The following is a 16349-nucleotide window of genomic DNA, read 5'->3' on the forward strand; positions in this document are numbered from 1 at the left end:
TTGGGTGAATCACTGGTCCTTGTCTCAGTTTCCCCCTGGGTTTTGGATTCTGTGCTCAAGCACAGTGACTCTGAGAGGACAGGACACAGGCCTGTTAACAAGGGCCCTATCCTGCCACAGGGGTGGAGCACATTGTGGGCTGTCTGGCTGGGTGGGGATGGTCAGTGGTTGGCGGTGACGACAGTGCCTATCAGAGAGGCACTGACTCACCGCCCTGGGGCGCTGGACAAGTAGGGCAAGCCAGTCTCAGTTTTCCCAGGTATAAAATGGGTGTCGGGCAATTTGCTTCCATGGGAGGGCCTGGAGGGCTGTAACCACGCAGGGGTGTGTAAAACCTTGGGAGCCTGAGGGTGGGGCGGCCTGAGGATGCTGGCAGGACAGCCAAGGGTTTTAACTGGCTGAGGAATTAGGAAATTCCTTTAGAAGAAAGAACAGTTGGGGAGGGTGAAATGGCGACCCAGGGAGAAATTGGTGCCCTTGGGAAGCCATCTTAGCGCCCAGCAAAGCCCTCTCTCACAAGGCAATCAAGTTGTTTCTTCTGTTCGTACCAAAAGGGCCTTTTTAAAATGCAATTAGGCTCTGTTTTATTATGTGTGACAGACGAGGCCATTAACCATTCCAACGATTAAATCAGACTTCATTAAAAAAAAAATGGAAGTAACTGTAAATTGCCTTGGGTCACGATCGTTTAGAGCCGAGACACTGCAAAGGAAAACATGAGGGAGCTCACTACCATGAGGAAGTTAATCAATTTGACACCCCTGGCAGGCTGCGCACCCGGGGAAGAGCTAGCTGCACGCTCTCCTCTCCCGGTGGTGGGATCCCGGTGGGTGTGGAGTCGTCACCTCTCCCTCCCCAGAGCAGAGCCAGGAAGGCACGAAAATAACTTGAAAGTTTGGGGGAAATGGGGATTTCTTTTCCCAGAGAGGTTTTGCTAGTTTTCTTTTCTGAAAAATTACGTAAATATATCAAACGTGATACCAAGTCATACATAATACATGTTTTATGTTTTTGCACCAGAAAGTGACTTTAGAGCTATAACGAGCAGTGCTGTGTAAGTATGATGTGTCTCCCCTACCCCCAGGCAGGGTGGGGGGCATCTCTGGACGTGCTGATTTTCAGTTTGTCTCCCTCCTCAAGGCCTGGCGTGGGCTTGCTGGTGGGTCCTGAGGGGGCCCCTATGTGGGGTGCATCTTGCCCTCCTCCCCTGTGTGTGGGTGGGAAGGAGGGGTGGAGAGGGCAGTGGAGCCCAGGGGGCCCACGAAAGACAGAAGTCGGGAGGAGACCCAGCCCCGGCACCCCTTACCCCCAGGCCCCCTTATCCCAGAGACACCCAAAGCCCAAGCCTCCTCCAAGGGTGGGGTGGGGATGCAGGGGGGGGGGGAAGGGGTTTGCAGGGGTGCAGCGGGGAGCCAAGGAGGTCCAGAGCAGGGTGAGGGGCTGAGAGGTGTCTGGGGCGAGTCCCCGGCCTTGGGCTGGCACCAGGCGACGAGGGTGGGCAGAGGAGACTCAAGGCCGCCCCAGGCGGGGATGGGGGCTGTTGGGAGACTCGGCCTTGTCCACGTAAGCGTTTCCTGGCTGGATAATTAGCCTAAGTCCACCCAGAATGTTTGGACGAGCATGTTGGTATTCACGGGGGGGAGGCAGAGGTGGGCGGAGTGGGCGCTGTCAGCCGCTGAGGGCTGGCCCTGGCACCCTGCCCTCTCTTCCCCCTTCCTGCCGCCCTGGTGTGGCCTCCAGAGCCCTGCGCAGGGCTCACCTCCTCCATGAAGCCTCCCAGGCCCCACCCGGGCTGCACTTAGGGACCCTCTGGCCCCCCGGAACTTGCCTCCCTGCTCTGCTGGCACAATCTGAAAGCTGCGAGTCAAGTAGTCCCTGGCCGTCAAGCTGTCCTCCATTTCTCCCGGCTCCAGCACAGCACACCCTGCCCTTCCTTGTCCTCTGTTTAACTACTCTGGCCCATTCCCTACAGCCCAAGGTCAAGGCCCTGACCCCTTTGCGGCCTCAAGGCCCTTCAGGAGTTATCCCCAACTACCTCTCTGGCCTCCCCTCCTTCCAGCCTCCTTAACTCTGTAGGTGCCACTCCCTTTGCCTGGTTGCCTGGGCCTCCCTTTTCGACCTGGGGAAAATCCTACTGTAAGTCCTGGCCACCTCCACCTGGAAGCCCTCTCAGATCTATCACGTTTGGTGAGTCACAGCAGTTTCCCTCCCTCCTTCCTTTCCTTCTCTCGGCAAATATTTACTTCGCAGCGTCTGTGCCGAGCCCTGTATAGGAGCTGAGAACTCCGAAGAGAGCAGGACAAGGTCTCTGCCTCCATGAAATTGACATTCTGGGCAAGACAGTTGATACATGTGAGATCAGGAGGAGGTAAGCGCCTTGAAGAAACATAAGGCTGGGTCAGGGGACAGGGAGGGATTGGGGTGCGGCCAGGGAAGGCCTCCAGGACAGAGGAATTTGATCCGAGGCCTGAATGAAGTGAGGGAGCAGAGATTCTGGCAGAGTGGCCTGGAGGCCAGGGGCGGGAGGTGCTCCGTGTGTTCCCACAGCACAGCTCTGTGGCCTGTTTTGCATTGTGTTGCCACAAGTGTAGTTACTCAAGGCAAGGAGTGTCTCATTACTCTCTGAATCTACCCAGGAGCCCGGCTCTGTATTGGGCACAAGAGGGCCATTGGCACATGCCTGCAGGACGGCAGATGAATGAATGTGTGAACCAAGGGAGAAATGAGTGAATTCCTGGACCTGTGCTGGGCACTGTAGAGAGTCTGTCCCCAGCTGCCCCAGTAAATGTGGACAGAGCCTTAACTTCCAGCCACAGTGCTCTGCATCCCAAGAGCTCCATCCCTGGACTCCCATCCCTCAAGCCGGAAACTGACCACCTGGAAGCCTCTAGGGAGCCCGCCCTGCTGGCACCGTTGTTCTTCTTTCCTGGCTGTGCCAACAGCGAGAGGCAAAACGTGCGTTTAGGTAACATTTTGACGTCTGGGACAGGTTTGGTGGGCTCTGGCAATAAGAGAGCATGGGTTTGCACGTCCTCATTGTTTCCTTGTTTGCATCATTACGTTGTGTGTTATTTGCAGCAAAGATGGCGTTTCATACAGAGGAGAATCAGGCCTCAGACTTTTCTGTTGGTAAGAAGTCCAAAATGACAATCCTTAAGAATGTTAGCCTGGGGCAGGCAAAATCTAACGATTGTCTCCACAGTACCACACCTGTGGATGTGATAGGTTAAATGCTCCTGGCCTGTGGTGGTCGATGGTCCACGAGCTTGTGCTTGTAGCAGCAGACAGGCCCCTTTGGGTCCAGCTCTGTCCTTGTCCAGACATGGCTGGGAAGCTGGCTCCCCAGTGCAGCCGAACCTGCACCCCTTCCCTCACCCCTTCCTGCACACCACTCACCAGATGCCCCCGGACCCTGGGGAGCAGCACGGTTGCCAACCGTGATGATTTCAGTGGTGTTTTTCCTTCCTGGAGACCAGGACCTGCCTGAAGTCCGTCAATACAGAACTCCTCCTATGCACTCCTGGGCCGTTTCCTCCAAGGCCGCACCCTGGGGAGGAGTGAGTCACTAGAGCCATCTGCAGAGGGGCTGGGGGCAGGGGGCTGGCTTCTAGGGGTGGGGGTTTCTTAATTGTTTTCTTTGGCCCTTTGCTCATGGCTCAGTAAAAGCCAAGTTCTGTTCTGGCCTGGAGCCGTCTAAGCAGAGGCCCGAGCTTGGCAGGCCTCTAGTTTTCTCTGGCATCAGAGGTGCTTTCCGCAGTTTTCTGCCCTGAGAGCGCTGCTGTCTTTGGAGAAGACATCCTGTTCATACACCGGACACCAGGAGAGGGAGCCCAAGGAGTCGCCTGTGTGCCCTGGAGACAGCTCTCATCCTGGTGTCCTGTCCGTCACCGCCAGAGTCCCCAGCCTCTCATCCCTCAGACCCCAACATTGGGAGCCAGAGATGATGGGCTCTAGTTGAAACTCTGACTCTTAACAAGCTGGGTGGTCTTTGCAAATCACATCTCCTCCAGGACCCCCAGCTTCTTTGTCTGTTAAATGGGGATTAAAAGGAAAAAAATTTGAAAACCACCACTCTGTCTTGCCAACCTCACAGAGCAGGAGCCTGTATGAAGCTCCAGTCAGGCAGACTGGAGCCATGGCTTAGAAAGGGCAAGGCAGATATGCGGCAGATACTCCGCAGATCAAGCTGGTGGCTATTTTTATCATTAACATTGTAGCCCTGTGCTTCTCTGGGCAATGCTAGCCTGGGGACAGACAGCCGGTGAGGGGTTGAGAAACCTTTAAAAGGAGAGGTAATGAAAAATATTGAAGTTAAGGTTAATTTTCTTAAGCAATAAAGAAAAATCGGGAAATAAGTACTAGTAGTCAACCAAAAAATATCAGCCACCTTTTTGTCTTCTGCCAATATTATATAAATACTCACTTGACGGAAAAAGAGAATATAGTAAAAATGGTTATTTGTGAAATTAACAGAAAGCAAATCGCTGAACTATTGAATCAAGCCTAACATCATTGGTACTTTACCGTTCAATGTCTTCTCTGCAGAATGAAGGCATTTTCCCACACTCCTGGGTCCTTGTCTCGGGTCCTTCTGACCCTGACTCTTATTTAGAGATGGCCTCCAGCTCTGAGGGAGATGGGTCCCCTCTCTTCAGTGTCTCAGGGACTTCCAGCTTGAGCGCAGGGATGCCTTACTTCATGGCTTCCTCATCTGGAGCTCTCCTGCAACATCAAAGAACAGTCAGGGCTGCAGAGTTGAAAATAGTATTAGAACATGTGTTCACGAAGTGGTGACGGGGAGGTGACAGTCTTCAACAAGCTCACCCTCCCATTCTCCACGACTCTTTCAAGCCAGCTTCAGTCTCCTCAGCTTTCCTACATGACCTCCCCTCCTGGGCATCTGATGACCAAGTGTCCTGCCCCAAGAAGAGGGAGGAACAGCCATCAGATGGGCACTGGCCTCCAAGCCTTCCAGCAGCCTCATCTGCACCAGCTTCCCCCCTCCCTCCTGTGACAGTGGGTGGTGGGTTGCTCGGAACCTAATTCCAGGGGTTCACGGCCCTGCCCTTGCACTTCTCTCCTCTCTCTCTCTCTCTCTCTCTCTCTCTCTCTCTCTCTCTCTCTCTCTCTCTCGGATCTAAATGCGTTGTCTCTCCCTTTGTGGAAGAAAACCCTCCCTCAGCTCTTTGTCCTTCTGCTCTCATTCACAGTCAAGCTTGTCAAAAGAAGAGTCTACACACCCTTCCGCGCTCCCTCAGTTCACTCCGGGCAGATTTCTGACACTGAACCTGCTCCCTCAGCACGGCCTTGTGGAGATCTCCAAGGACTTCCACGTTGCCAGATCCATTGGGTGCAATTAAACATTCATCGGCCTTGCCCTCTGAGTCCCTAACAGGCCAGTTACCATCTCACTCCTTCGTCAGCCCCTTTCTCTTGTTCAGAGACCCTGATCTGCTGGTCATCCTCCTTCGCTGCCCCTCCGGCCACTTCTTTTCCCTTTGCAGGTTTTCCTACCTCCTCCATCTGACCACTAAAGGCTAGAGGTCTTCTGGGCTCTGTGTTGCGTCCTTGTTTTCCTTTAAATCCTTTTAGTATAGAACATTTCAAACATACATTAAAAGTAGAAAGAATAGTCTAATGAACCCCTATGTACTCACCCATTCTCAACACTTACCAAATTATGGTCTAAATATTCATAACATTCGTAAATATTAACTCCTCTCCCCTGGTTTATTTTTAGGCAAATTCCACACTTCATATTATTTTATATGTAAACATTTCAGTATATTTAAAAGACAAGGACCCCTTTAAAAACATAGCCTTGATATCATTAACACACTTAAAGGCTGTGTAACTATAACTGGTTAGTCCTTTTTGGTTCTGTCTCTTTAGAAATCTCATTGACACCATGGGCTTAAATAGCCTCCGTAGGCCAAAGATTCCCAGGCTTAAATCTTCAATCTAGACCTCTCTTTCAGCTCTAAAGTCTCATTTCTAATTCTCTGCTTGACATTTCCACATGCAGGGCTCAGAAGCATCTCAGATTTAACGTGTCCAAAACAGAACTCATGATTTCTACCCTAACCCAGCTCCTGCTCTGGGAGACCCTATCTTGGTAAATGGCATCGGTGTCTGCCCAGATGCCCTCATTGTTCTTCACACCTCCTTCACCCTCACGCCCTCCTCCAATCCAACAGCAGGTCCTGTAACTTCTTCCACCCAAATATACTTAAAATATGCTGACAATCCACTTCTTTCTATCTCCACAGCCAAACCAAGCCACCACCTGCTCTTGCCTGCACTGCAAGAGCCTTGTAACAGGTTTGTGTCTCTCACTTGCATCTCTGCTGACACTCCGCTGCACATGAGCAAGTCTGTGCTGGGCAGTAATATATCAGAATACTTTCCTTCCAGTTAGTAAATAATCACTCTCCTTGGCCACTCCCCACACCAGAGCTCCACCCCCCAACCCCCACCCCCGCACCCTACGCCCTCCCTCTGTCCATCCAATAAACCAAGCCTGGCCAAGCAAGGGGCCTCAGAGACCTTGCTATAGTTTGGGTCCTTGTGCTCAAATACTTAAACCTTCACATGGTATTGTGATGACCTAAGACTTCAGGTAACTTCCCTCATGAGAGTCAAGGGAAAGATCCAGAGAACTTCTGCTCTCATACTCTTCAACAGCCAAGATAATATATTAAAAAAAAAATGTGAACTTGCCTTTGAGGTGGGGGAGTAGTGACTGGGAGGGGAGATGAGAGGAACTTTTGGGGTGTTGGTAATATTCTGCTCTAGATCTGGGTGGTGGTTACATAAGTATGTTCACTTTGTGAAAATTCAACTGGGCTGGGTTCTTACAATTTGTGTACTTTTCTATCTATCGGTTATATTTCGATAGAGTTTTCTTAAAATATGTCAGACAGAATTTTCCTGTGGTTTTGGCCCAAGAGGGCAGTTGTCTCTTAATCTTACCTTTTCTCTTGCTCACATCCTCTCCAGAGGCTTCTGCAGGGAAGAGGGCTCCTGCCATCCAGGACCGGCCTTGCAGCAGTCATGCCACAGGTCACCACCAGGGGCGCTGTGCCAGACTCCAATTGTTCGGTGGATGGATAGGGTAGAACAGCCCTCTTCCCCCCTGTTACTCTCTCCCTTCAGCCTCCACGAGATCAACTCCTCCAGTCTATTCAGGCAACAGTGAATTTCTTACCCAGGAGTTAGGAGAGCTTCTGGAATTGATGAGCTCCAGGACTAAGATCTGAGTTCTGGCTAATCTGCACTTCCCCTTGAATCTCACTGCGGGAGACACCTAAAGACTCAGGCCCATAAAATAAAGCCATGAAAAGATGCTCAGTCTCACTGCTAATAAAGGAAAATGCAAATTAAAATCTCAGAGAGACACCGTTTCGTTTTGCTTGGCAAAAACTTAAAGGCTGATAATACCAAGTGTAGGCAACTATGTGGAGAGTTCAAAGTTCTACAGGTGGGAGTATGAATCGGTAGAACCACTTTGGAAAGAAGTTTGGCAACAGTCTGAAGAATTGAAGATGCTCCTGCCCCATGACTCAGGCATCCCACTTCTAAGTCTAGTAGTGCAGAGGAGTGTGGGAGCCTCGCTGGTACAAGAATCTTCTTACAAGGTCATTTCTAACATTAAAAAATACAAAACAACCAGAAAATAAAATTTTGAAATTGTGTCCTATTTATATAGAAGTTAAAACAAATGAACTGCAGTTCACATGTATCAACACAGATACAAACAAAGGCAAAATGTTGAGTGGAAAAAACAAGTGCACAAGGAATGTCCAGTGTGATTCCATTGGGAAAAAGTTTCAGGACATGAAAATCAGCACTGTAAGATGTGTATGGATGCAGACATGTGTATTAAAAGTATCAAAATGCTCATGGGAATGATAACACCAGTTTCACGATAGTGGTTTCTGCTGGGGAAAGGGGAATGATACGCAGGAAACTTCAGCTCATCTGTTGTTCCATTTCTTAAAAGTGAAAATCTGGAGGAAAGATGGCTCAGCATTAAGTGTGATAAAGCCAGGTAGTAGGTACATTTTTCTTTTCTATCCTTGTCTGTACGTTTGGTATGTTTTCCAATAGAATCGATCAATTAATGAAAAAAGCTACTTAGGCCTCCCCAGGGGAAGAGGGCATGAAGGCTCCCTCCCACTCCAAATGGTTCACCTGTCCCACGGTTGAGCCTTTGCTCCCAGCACCGTCCTCCCTTCTTCCAGGCACTTAGGTGGAAAACTCTAAAGCACAATGTGGAAAATTCTACCCTTCCCCCAGGCCAAGCTTCTCTCCCAGAGTCCTGTCCTCAACACTGCATCATACATCTGAGCCTTTGGTCTGGGTAGTGGCCCAACTTCAGCCTGACGTAAGGAAACATGGTGTTTAGGAGCCAGACTACCTGGGTCTGAGGGCTGCCTCTGCCACTTGACTGAGGGGCCTTGGATGAGTTACTCTGATTCTTTGTGCTGTAGGGTGGAGGGAGCACGGCTGGAGGAGAGGGTCACCAGGTGGCTGGCCAGGTGAGCAGGGGCAGCTCAGGGGGCTGGCGACCCTCATCCTATGTGGAAATAGGCTACTTCCCACAGGGTGACCAGATCTTATTTATATGTGGCAACAGGAAATGGCAACCCTCTGTCCACCCACCCCAAACCACGGGGGAGATTGAATTATTTTAGCATCAGTTCTTTCTATTTCAAGTCTAACATGCAAGTAATGGAGTGCTGGCCATCACTGGTTCACTCTCAGAGATTCTTCCTCATTGAACCTGACACCGCCATACCAAAGACAGAGGTCCCGGCCATGGGATGGAAGAATCCATGGCCCCAGATTGAGTTATGGGCTCTGATAACTCTGTCTTGAAGTTTGAGGAGTTTCACATCTTATAGTAAAGGGGCAGAGTTGGAAAGCCCACCCAGGTCTGATGCCTCCCCAAGCAGTGCTCCCTCCTCTATAGCAGTGCTGTGCCACTCCACAGTCCACTTAGCACGGGGGCCCCTGTAAGAGATGGACTCAGGGGCCAGGGCAGGTTTAAGGGGCCTAATAACAAGATGTAACCTTAGTAGGGAGAGAGAAGTGCTTTCCTTAGCTCTGAAGGTGTGCAGAGGAGCTACAAAGTCAAGGCCAACTTCAGAGGCAGGTGGAAAGGTCAGCTCAAGGCCTGGGCTTGGAATGACTTAGGTGGTTCACCTAAGGTGAATCTTGGAAGAAGATGGGTGGGGCATGGAGAATTGTAAAATCACAGAGATTGCTATTGTCTATCCGTTTTCCTCTAATAACAGAATCCCCCCTTCCTTTTTTTAAGCTAGGCACTTGGCTGCCCAACATAAAAACTACATTTCCCTGTCTCCCTGGCTATGTGAATAAGTTCTAGCCAATGAGATGCAAGCCAAAGTGGAGAAGTGTTCTCATAGAGAAGAGGTATTCCTTGTTCTTCCTTTTTTCTTCTTTTGTTCCCTGGAGAGCAGAAGTGTTGGCTGGTGTTGGAGCAGCAATCTTGGGTTTTGAAGTGACCATGTAAGCTGTACTAATGGGACCACAAGATAGGTGCCTCCTCCTCACAGCACTGTGGGGTGTCATACCAGCCAGTCCTCCTACCTGTGGACTTTTGTGTGAGATAGAAATAGTTTCTACTTTGTTTAAGCCACGGTTCCTGTGGAGTTTCTGTCACCGAATCCCAAAATTACAAAGAAGACTACTATTTTCAGTTTTTTGATAATTCTTCTGCTTGCCTTTTGGTGCTGGTCTGTCATGGATAGCTTTCCAACCTTTGCTACATTTTCCCTGTTTTAGCAAAGAGAGAACAGAACTCACTCAGGCTCAGGCCCTTGGCAGGCACCAACATCTAAATGTAATCTATTGACATTGTTTTGTTTCTATGGTTTTTATTTTTAGGTTACCATTTAATTAAGGTAAAGGACACTGCTTTTTCATTTACAATAGTGACATGAGATCACTTTCCTTTTTAAATAATTTACTTAAGCAAAAACAATTGAGTCGATTTAAAAGGTATTAAGTGACTGAGAGCGCAGGTTCTATCAGCCACGGCAGAAATCAAGGAGGTAGCTGGAGGATGACTAAAGCTTGGAAAACAAGGGTATAGATTTTGCTGCTTCAGAGAGAATTATATAAACATTTCCTCCCCCAGTATTTTTTGGTTTTCATTTTGGATGATTCAAAGTATTCTTGTAATGGGGTTTCCTAATTCCTCAAGACAATAATTTAGTAAACACTCCCAGAGACCGTGCATAGTAGTTAAAGAGTCTGAGTGCTGAAGTCAAACTCCCTGGGTTCAGTTCTTGGCTCCTGCAATGACCAGCTGTGTGACCTTGGGCAAATTACTGTAATTCTCTGTGTCCAACATCTCACCTGTAAAATGGAGTTGATGATGTTATTGGGAGGATTAAATGACACATTGTATGTAGAATTCTGAGCTGAGTATCTGGCCTACATGAAGATGTAATAAATGGCTGCTGTTATTATTACTGTTATGTCTGACTTGAACACGTCAAGAAATCAGTGTCGAAAGCTTTATATTAAGCCCTTGGGAGTTGAATAACTCTGTCCCGATGCTCAAGAAGGTTTACATTTTAAAGGGAAGGTTTATCTCAGTTTTTCTATTAATGTCCTTTTTCTGTTCTAGGATCCAATTCAAGACACCACGTTGCATTAATCTTCACATTTACCTTAGTTACCTCCAATCTGTAATAGCTCCCTACTTTTTCCTTGCCTTTCATAACCTTGACACTTTTTAGGAATACTGGTCTGATATTTTGCAGAATATCCTGCAATCTGGACTAGTCTAATGCTTTCTCACAATTAAAGTGATGATCTTGGGGAGGAATACTACCGAGGTGACTTGTCCTCATTACATCATATCAGAGGGTACGTGGTGTCAATGTCTTACTACTGGTGATGTTAACCTTGAGCAATTGGTTCGGGGGTGCCTGCCAGGTGTCTCCACTATACAGTTAGTATTTTTTTCTTTTTATACTCTATTTGTTAGATGAAGGTCTAAATCCAGCCCACACTCACAGAGAGAAAAATTAAAGTCTCCTTCCTGGAGGGAGAAGTATCTAAGAATTTGTGAACATATTCCACCACAGGAATTAATAAATATTTGAGGAAGATATTTTGAAACTGTACTCTGTTTTGTCTTAGACCTTCACCCACAACTTTTAGCATTCATTGGTGAATCTTGCCTTCAACCATTGTTACTGTGATGTTCTCATGGTGGTTTTCTATTTCCTTCTTTTGTTCTACATTGATTAGTTGGAATTCTTATGAAGGAGGAGTTGTCTCATCCCCCACCCCATTTACTTATTTAGTCAACAATTAATTTATATCAGTATGGAACAATAAATATTTATTATATCATTTGGGATATAATTCAATAGTAATGTATTAGGAGCCCTTTCACAGTGGCTTGTGTCCTTTGGTAAGCCCCCATAATTATTTTTGAGCACTTCCTTAATTTTTGATACCACAAGATGCTCAAAATTCATCTTTTGTTTCCTCTGCCCTAGCCCTGGGATCAACCATTTCTCCAAGGACCCCTGTTCCTTTCATTAGAGAATGATATTTAGAAACCAAGATCTGGGCACTAGGTGTGCTCATTGCTATGGGAGTGTCATTGTTTCCAAATCCTCTCAATGAATAGAGTTAGGAATATATGTATGTACACTAACTCATGTGAACCCATCTATTTCTCTCTCTCTCTCTCTCCCTCTTTCTCATCATCATAATAAATGAGCTTCCACTGATCTCCAACACTAATCCAATGCAACGGGGGTTCATTCTAGCCTTCCTCTCTTGCTTATTTGTAACTTCTTTCTCCAATAGTGAAAAGCCTGACTCTCAGGATTAGTATCAAAAGGGGATGACAGGAAAAAAAAATCAGTGAATGTAAAGGTACATCAATAGAAATTATCCAATCTGAAGAAAAAGAGAAAAAAAGATTTTAAAAAATGAATAAAGCCTCTACCACCTGTAGAACAATATCAAAAGTTCTCATATAAATATAATTGAAGTCTCAGAGGAAGAGGAAAGAAAGAATGGATCAGAAAAAATATTCAAAGTTGGGCTTCCCTGGTGGCGCAGTGGTTGAGAGTCCGCCTGCCGATGCAGGGGATGCGGGTTGGTGCCCCGGTCTGGGAGGATCCCGCATGCCGCGGAGCGGCTGGGCCCGTGATCCATGGCCGCTGAGCCTGCATGTCCGGAGCCTGTGCTCTGCAACGGGAGAGGCCACAACAGTGAGAGGCCCGCGTACGGCAAAAAAAAAAAAAAAAAATTCAAAGAAATGACTGATATTTTTCTAAATTTAGTGAAAGACATAAATATGTACAGATTCAAGAAACCTAGAGTATAAAAAGTAAGATAAAGGCAAGGAAAATCACATCTAGGTTCATTATAGTCAAAACACTGTAAACTAGACATAAAGAGAATATTTGAAAGCAGCCAGAGAAAAACAGCACATGACATACTGGACAACAATAATTTTAACATTCACCAAGTTCTTAAGAGAAAACATAGAGGCTAGAAAACAGTGGAACAACATCTTTAAAGGGTCAAGAGAAAGAGTTATCAGTTTAGAATTCTATATCCAGTAAATTTATTCTTCGAAAAAGAAGGCAAAGTAAATATTCTTTTACATTGCCTGCAGAACTTCACTGGAAGAAAAGCAAAGCAATTTCTTCAGGCTGAAAGGAAGTTATACCAGAGGGAAATTTGAACCGCCTGGAAGGAATAAAGAACATTAGCAATGGTAAATATCTGGGTAATATATAAAACTATTTTTTTCCTCTCAATTTCTTTAAAATACATATGACTATTTTAAAAAGAAATTATAATATTTCTTGCAGATATAGGTGTAATACACATGGCAATTACAGCATAAAGAGTACTGTGAGTAGAGTAGTATTAGGGATAAATGGGACACTACAACTGTAAATTTTCTATATTTTCTATGAAATGGTACAATATTAACTTCGTGAAATATCAAGGGTGTAGCATAATCCCTAGTGTAACCTTTAAAAAATGATGCAAATAGTGCTAGTTAAAAGGCCAATATGTACATTAAAGAATTCTAAAATATATTTAAATAGTCTAAATTAGGAAGGAGAGGGGAACAGAGGAACAAAAAAACAAGAAACAGATAACAAATAATAAAATGGTAGACTTAATTCCAATCGTATCACTAATTTAAATGTTAACAAACTAAGCACTCATAATAGTAATTCTCATTAACATCATTATGACTTAGACGGCAGAAAAGTGGAGTCATTCTTTGATTCGACTCATCTTTCAGATCATCATTCAACCCTTGAGCATCCAGGGTTTGGCTTTGAATTATCTGCTGCTTTTGGAAAAACCTTCCTTGTCTCCCTAGCCGGCAGGATGCCCTAAGGAGAGCATCTTTATGCTCTTTCTGTCTGCCCTGAGTTCCCAGGCCTGAGCTCACCTTGGATGCTTAGAGCACAGTCCTAACCACATGTGGGGCAGCACAGAGTCAGCCCCTGGGAGGGTATAGTGATTACTGAATCCATCCTGACAGATGCCTCAGTTTTCCTTAATAGAAATCTCTTATCTGAGATTAGTTTTTAAACAGATTTTAAATATATATATATATTTAAATACTGTGCAGAAAGATTTACAGTGAAAAGTCAGCCTCCCTCCTATCCTGGATCCTTGACTCAATCAGCATGAAGTTTTTATGTGTTCAGCCTGAACTGCCTCTTGAGGGACTGGTGGAGGTTGTGGGTTCTGACAGAGACACCAGCAGTAGGAGCAGTTGGATTTTACATTCTTCTCTGTTCAAGCAGATGTCTGCCTCATGTTCTTTTTTTAGCATTTGAAACCAACTTCCTGGAATCTATGTCCTCACCATGGGCAAGGAACAGTATTCCAGAAAGCTTGTTTTTATGGAGGAAAATCCAGCTAAGCATGGTGGGCTGGTCCTTCCAGCTTTATAAGATACAGAATTGGAGGAAAATACAGATTAAGAGGAAAGTCCTTCATAACTGAGAGTTGAAGAGGTGGGGGAGGGGAAGTATACCTAGAAATAATCTCTGCTGGTTAAATTTGGGAATTTGGAAAACATAAAAGCCATTAGTAAAACCCTATTTGATATTCAAATGGTTTGGGATTGTTTCTCTTCAAAGAACAGGAAGTAGAGTGGAAAAGTGAAAAGGTTTTGGGCTGTGGAATCTGATAGAATTTGTTTCATCCTCATTCTGCCACTAATAGCTTTGGCAAGTCCCTAAACCTCTCTAAGTTTAAATTCTGCCAAATGATCCTGGTACATGGTGGATGTTCAATAAATCCAGTTTTCCTACACAGCCCACCCCTCTCCCTGTGTTTTGGTGTTTGCTAGTTATCTAACACTGCATAACAAGCCATCCCAAGGCTTAGTGGATTAAAATAACAAGACATTAATTTTGCTCAGCGTGAAAGGCTTTTCTGATACGGCTCCTGGTATTCTCTCCCCTGTGTAATCCTCTCCCCTTATGTGGCTGGTCCTAGTGACTTGCTTCTAATAAACAGAATATGGCAAGAGTGATGGGCTGTCGCTTGTGTGATTAGGTGGTAAGACGGTGATTTCCGTCTTGCTCTATTTTCACTAGGTTGCCTTCTTGGCCTGAGTGAAGTAAGCCACCATGTGACGTGAGACCCACATGACAAGGAACTGAAGGCGATCATTCAACAGGCTTTAAGGAACCGAGCCTTGCCAGCAACCCTGTGAATGAGGTTGGATGTAGACTCCCCAGTGGCACCTGGAGATGATTAAAGTCTCAGCCGATACCTTGATTACAGCTCTTGAGAGACTGACACAGAGAACCCAGCCAAGCCATGCCCAATTCCTGATCTACAGACGCTGTGGGAAAATAAAAGTTTCAAGCCACAAAGTTACGGGGTAATTTGTTATGCAGTAATAGATCACTAATACATCAGGAATCTGCAATTTGAGGAGGACTTTGTGGGGATAGCTCGTCCCTCCTCCACTTGTCATCTGGTTGGGTGTGGATGCTGGGAACTGAAATCAGGTGCAGGCTCCCTCCTCCCTCTCTCCCCCCTTTACTTGTGTAGCAATCCATGCTGGCTGTGGGCTGAGACCTCAGTTCGTTGTTGGCTGAAACACGCATGTGGCCTCTCCGTGAGGCCTGGGCTTCCTCATGACAGGAGGCTGGGTTCCAAGGGAGAGAGAGAGAGAGAGATGGAAGCCTTCTCACCTCTTCTAACCCTAGCATCAGGAATCCAACAGCATTACTTCCTCTGGATTCAGTTCATTAGAAGAAAGATTCTGAGGCTAAGCAATATTCAAAGGGAGGGGAATCAGACTCTGTCTTTTGTCAGAGGATTGTCCAAGAATTTGGACGAGCATGCGGGATCAGAACTATTGCTGTAGCCATTTTTGGAAAATGCAAACTTCCACCCTTGGGGAACTCATTCTTCCTGTTTTTGTCAGGTCTCCACTCTGTCGTTATTTGCCTTACTCTAGTTGGTCCCCTTTAGAGGATAGTGTAGCTGGGTAAGAGATTTCAGAAAAGTCTGTTTCCTAAACTGTTCCACTTCCCAGGGAATCAACTTGGCCAGAGGCTCCATCTGCCTTAGGGGGCTCCCCCCGACTCCACCCCCTGCTTTGTTTTTCCTTTGAAGACATAGACTATGTGATGTGCAAAAATATACTTAGGTAACTCGTAACTGTGACAAGGGGAAAACTGTGAAGTTCACTGGCTCAGTGGAAAGCCACCAGCTCGGTGACTTACAGGATCTCTGCATGAGCAAATCTGCAGAGGCAGCACTTCTGAGAATTTTCTGGATTCTTGAGGAGAGAGAAATGAAGTGGAGGGGAGCTAAGAGAGGGCGGAGAAGGAGAAAAAGAGAGGGAGAAGATCAGAGATAAGAGACATAAATCCAGAAAGATGAGTGGGATAAAAGTACGGAAAGAGGAAAAGAATGGAAAGCATGAAATGTAAGAAAGCAACGACCCAATACCACCCAGAATAAGCAAGTGAGGATTAATGCTGTTTTTAAGAAACAGATTTAGTGAGATATAATTTACATACCACACTATTCACTTGTTTAAGTTCAGTGTTTTTTAGTATGTTCACAGTCGTGCAACTATCACCACAGTCAATTTTAGAATATTTTCATCATCCCCAAAAGGAGTCTTGTACCCTTTAGCTGTCACCCTCCATCCTTCTCCAGCCTCTCAGCCGTAGGCTGCCACTAACCTACTTTCTACTTCTATAGGTTTGCCTGTTCTAGATACTTCATGTGAAGGGAGTCATACAATATGTGCTCTTTTGTGACTGGCTTCTTTCACTTAGCGT

At 46.2% G+C, this 16349-nt stretch overlaps 1 long non-coding RNA gene across 1 annotated transcript; it reads left to right on the forward strand.

Moving 5' to 3' along the window:
- Positions 1-1401: 1401 nt before the first annotated feature.
- LOC117200016 (uncharacterized) lies at positions 1402-11690 on the forward strand. Its single transcript, XR_007471653.1, has 3 exons — positions 1402-2965; positions 3079-3129; positions 5211-11690. It is a non-coding gene; the product is annotated as an uncharacterized LOC117200016 (long non-coding RNA).
- The last annotated feature ends 4659 nt before the right edge of the window (positions 11691-16349 follow it).

The sequence above is a fragment of the Orcinus orca genome, chromosome 15 (assembly GCF_937001465.1).
Source record: "Orcinus orca chromosome 15, mOrcOrc1.1, whole genome shotgun sequence".
NCBI lineage: Eukaryota > Metazoa > Chordata > Mammalia > Artiodactyla > Delphinidae > Orcinus > Orcinus orca.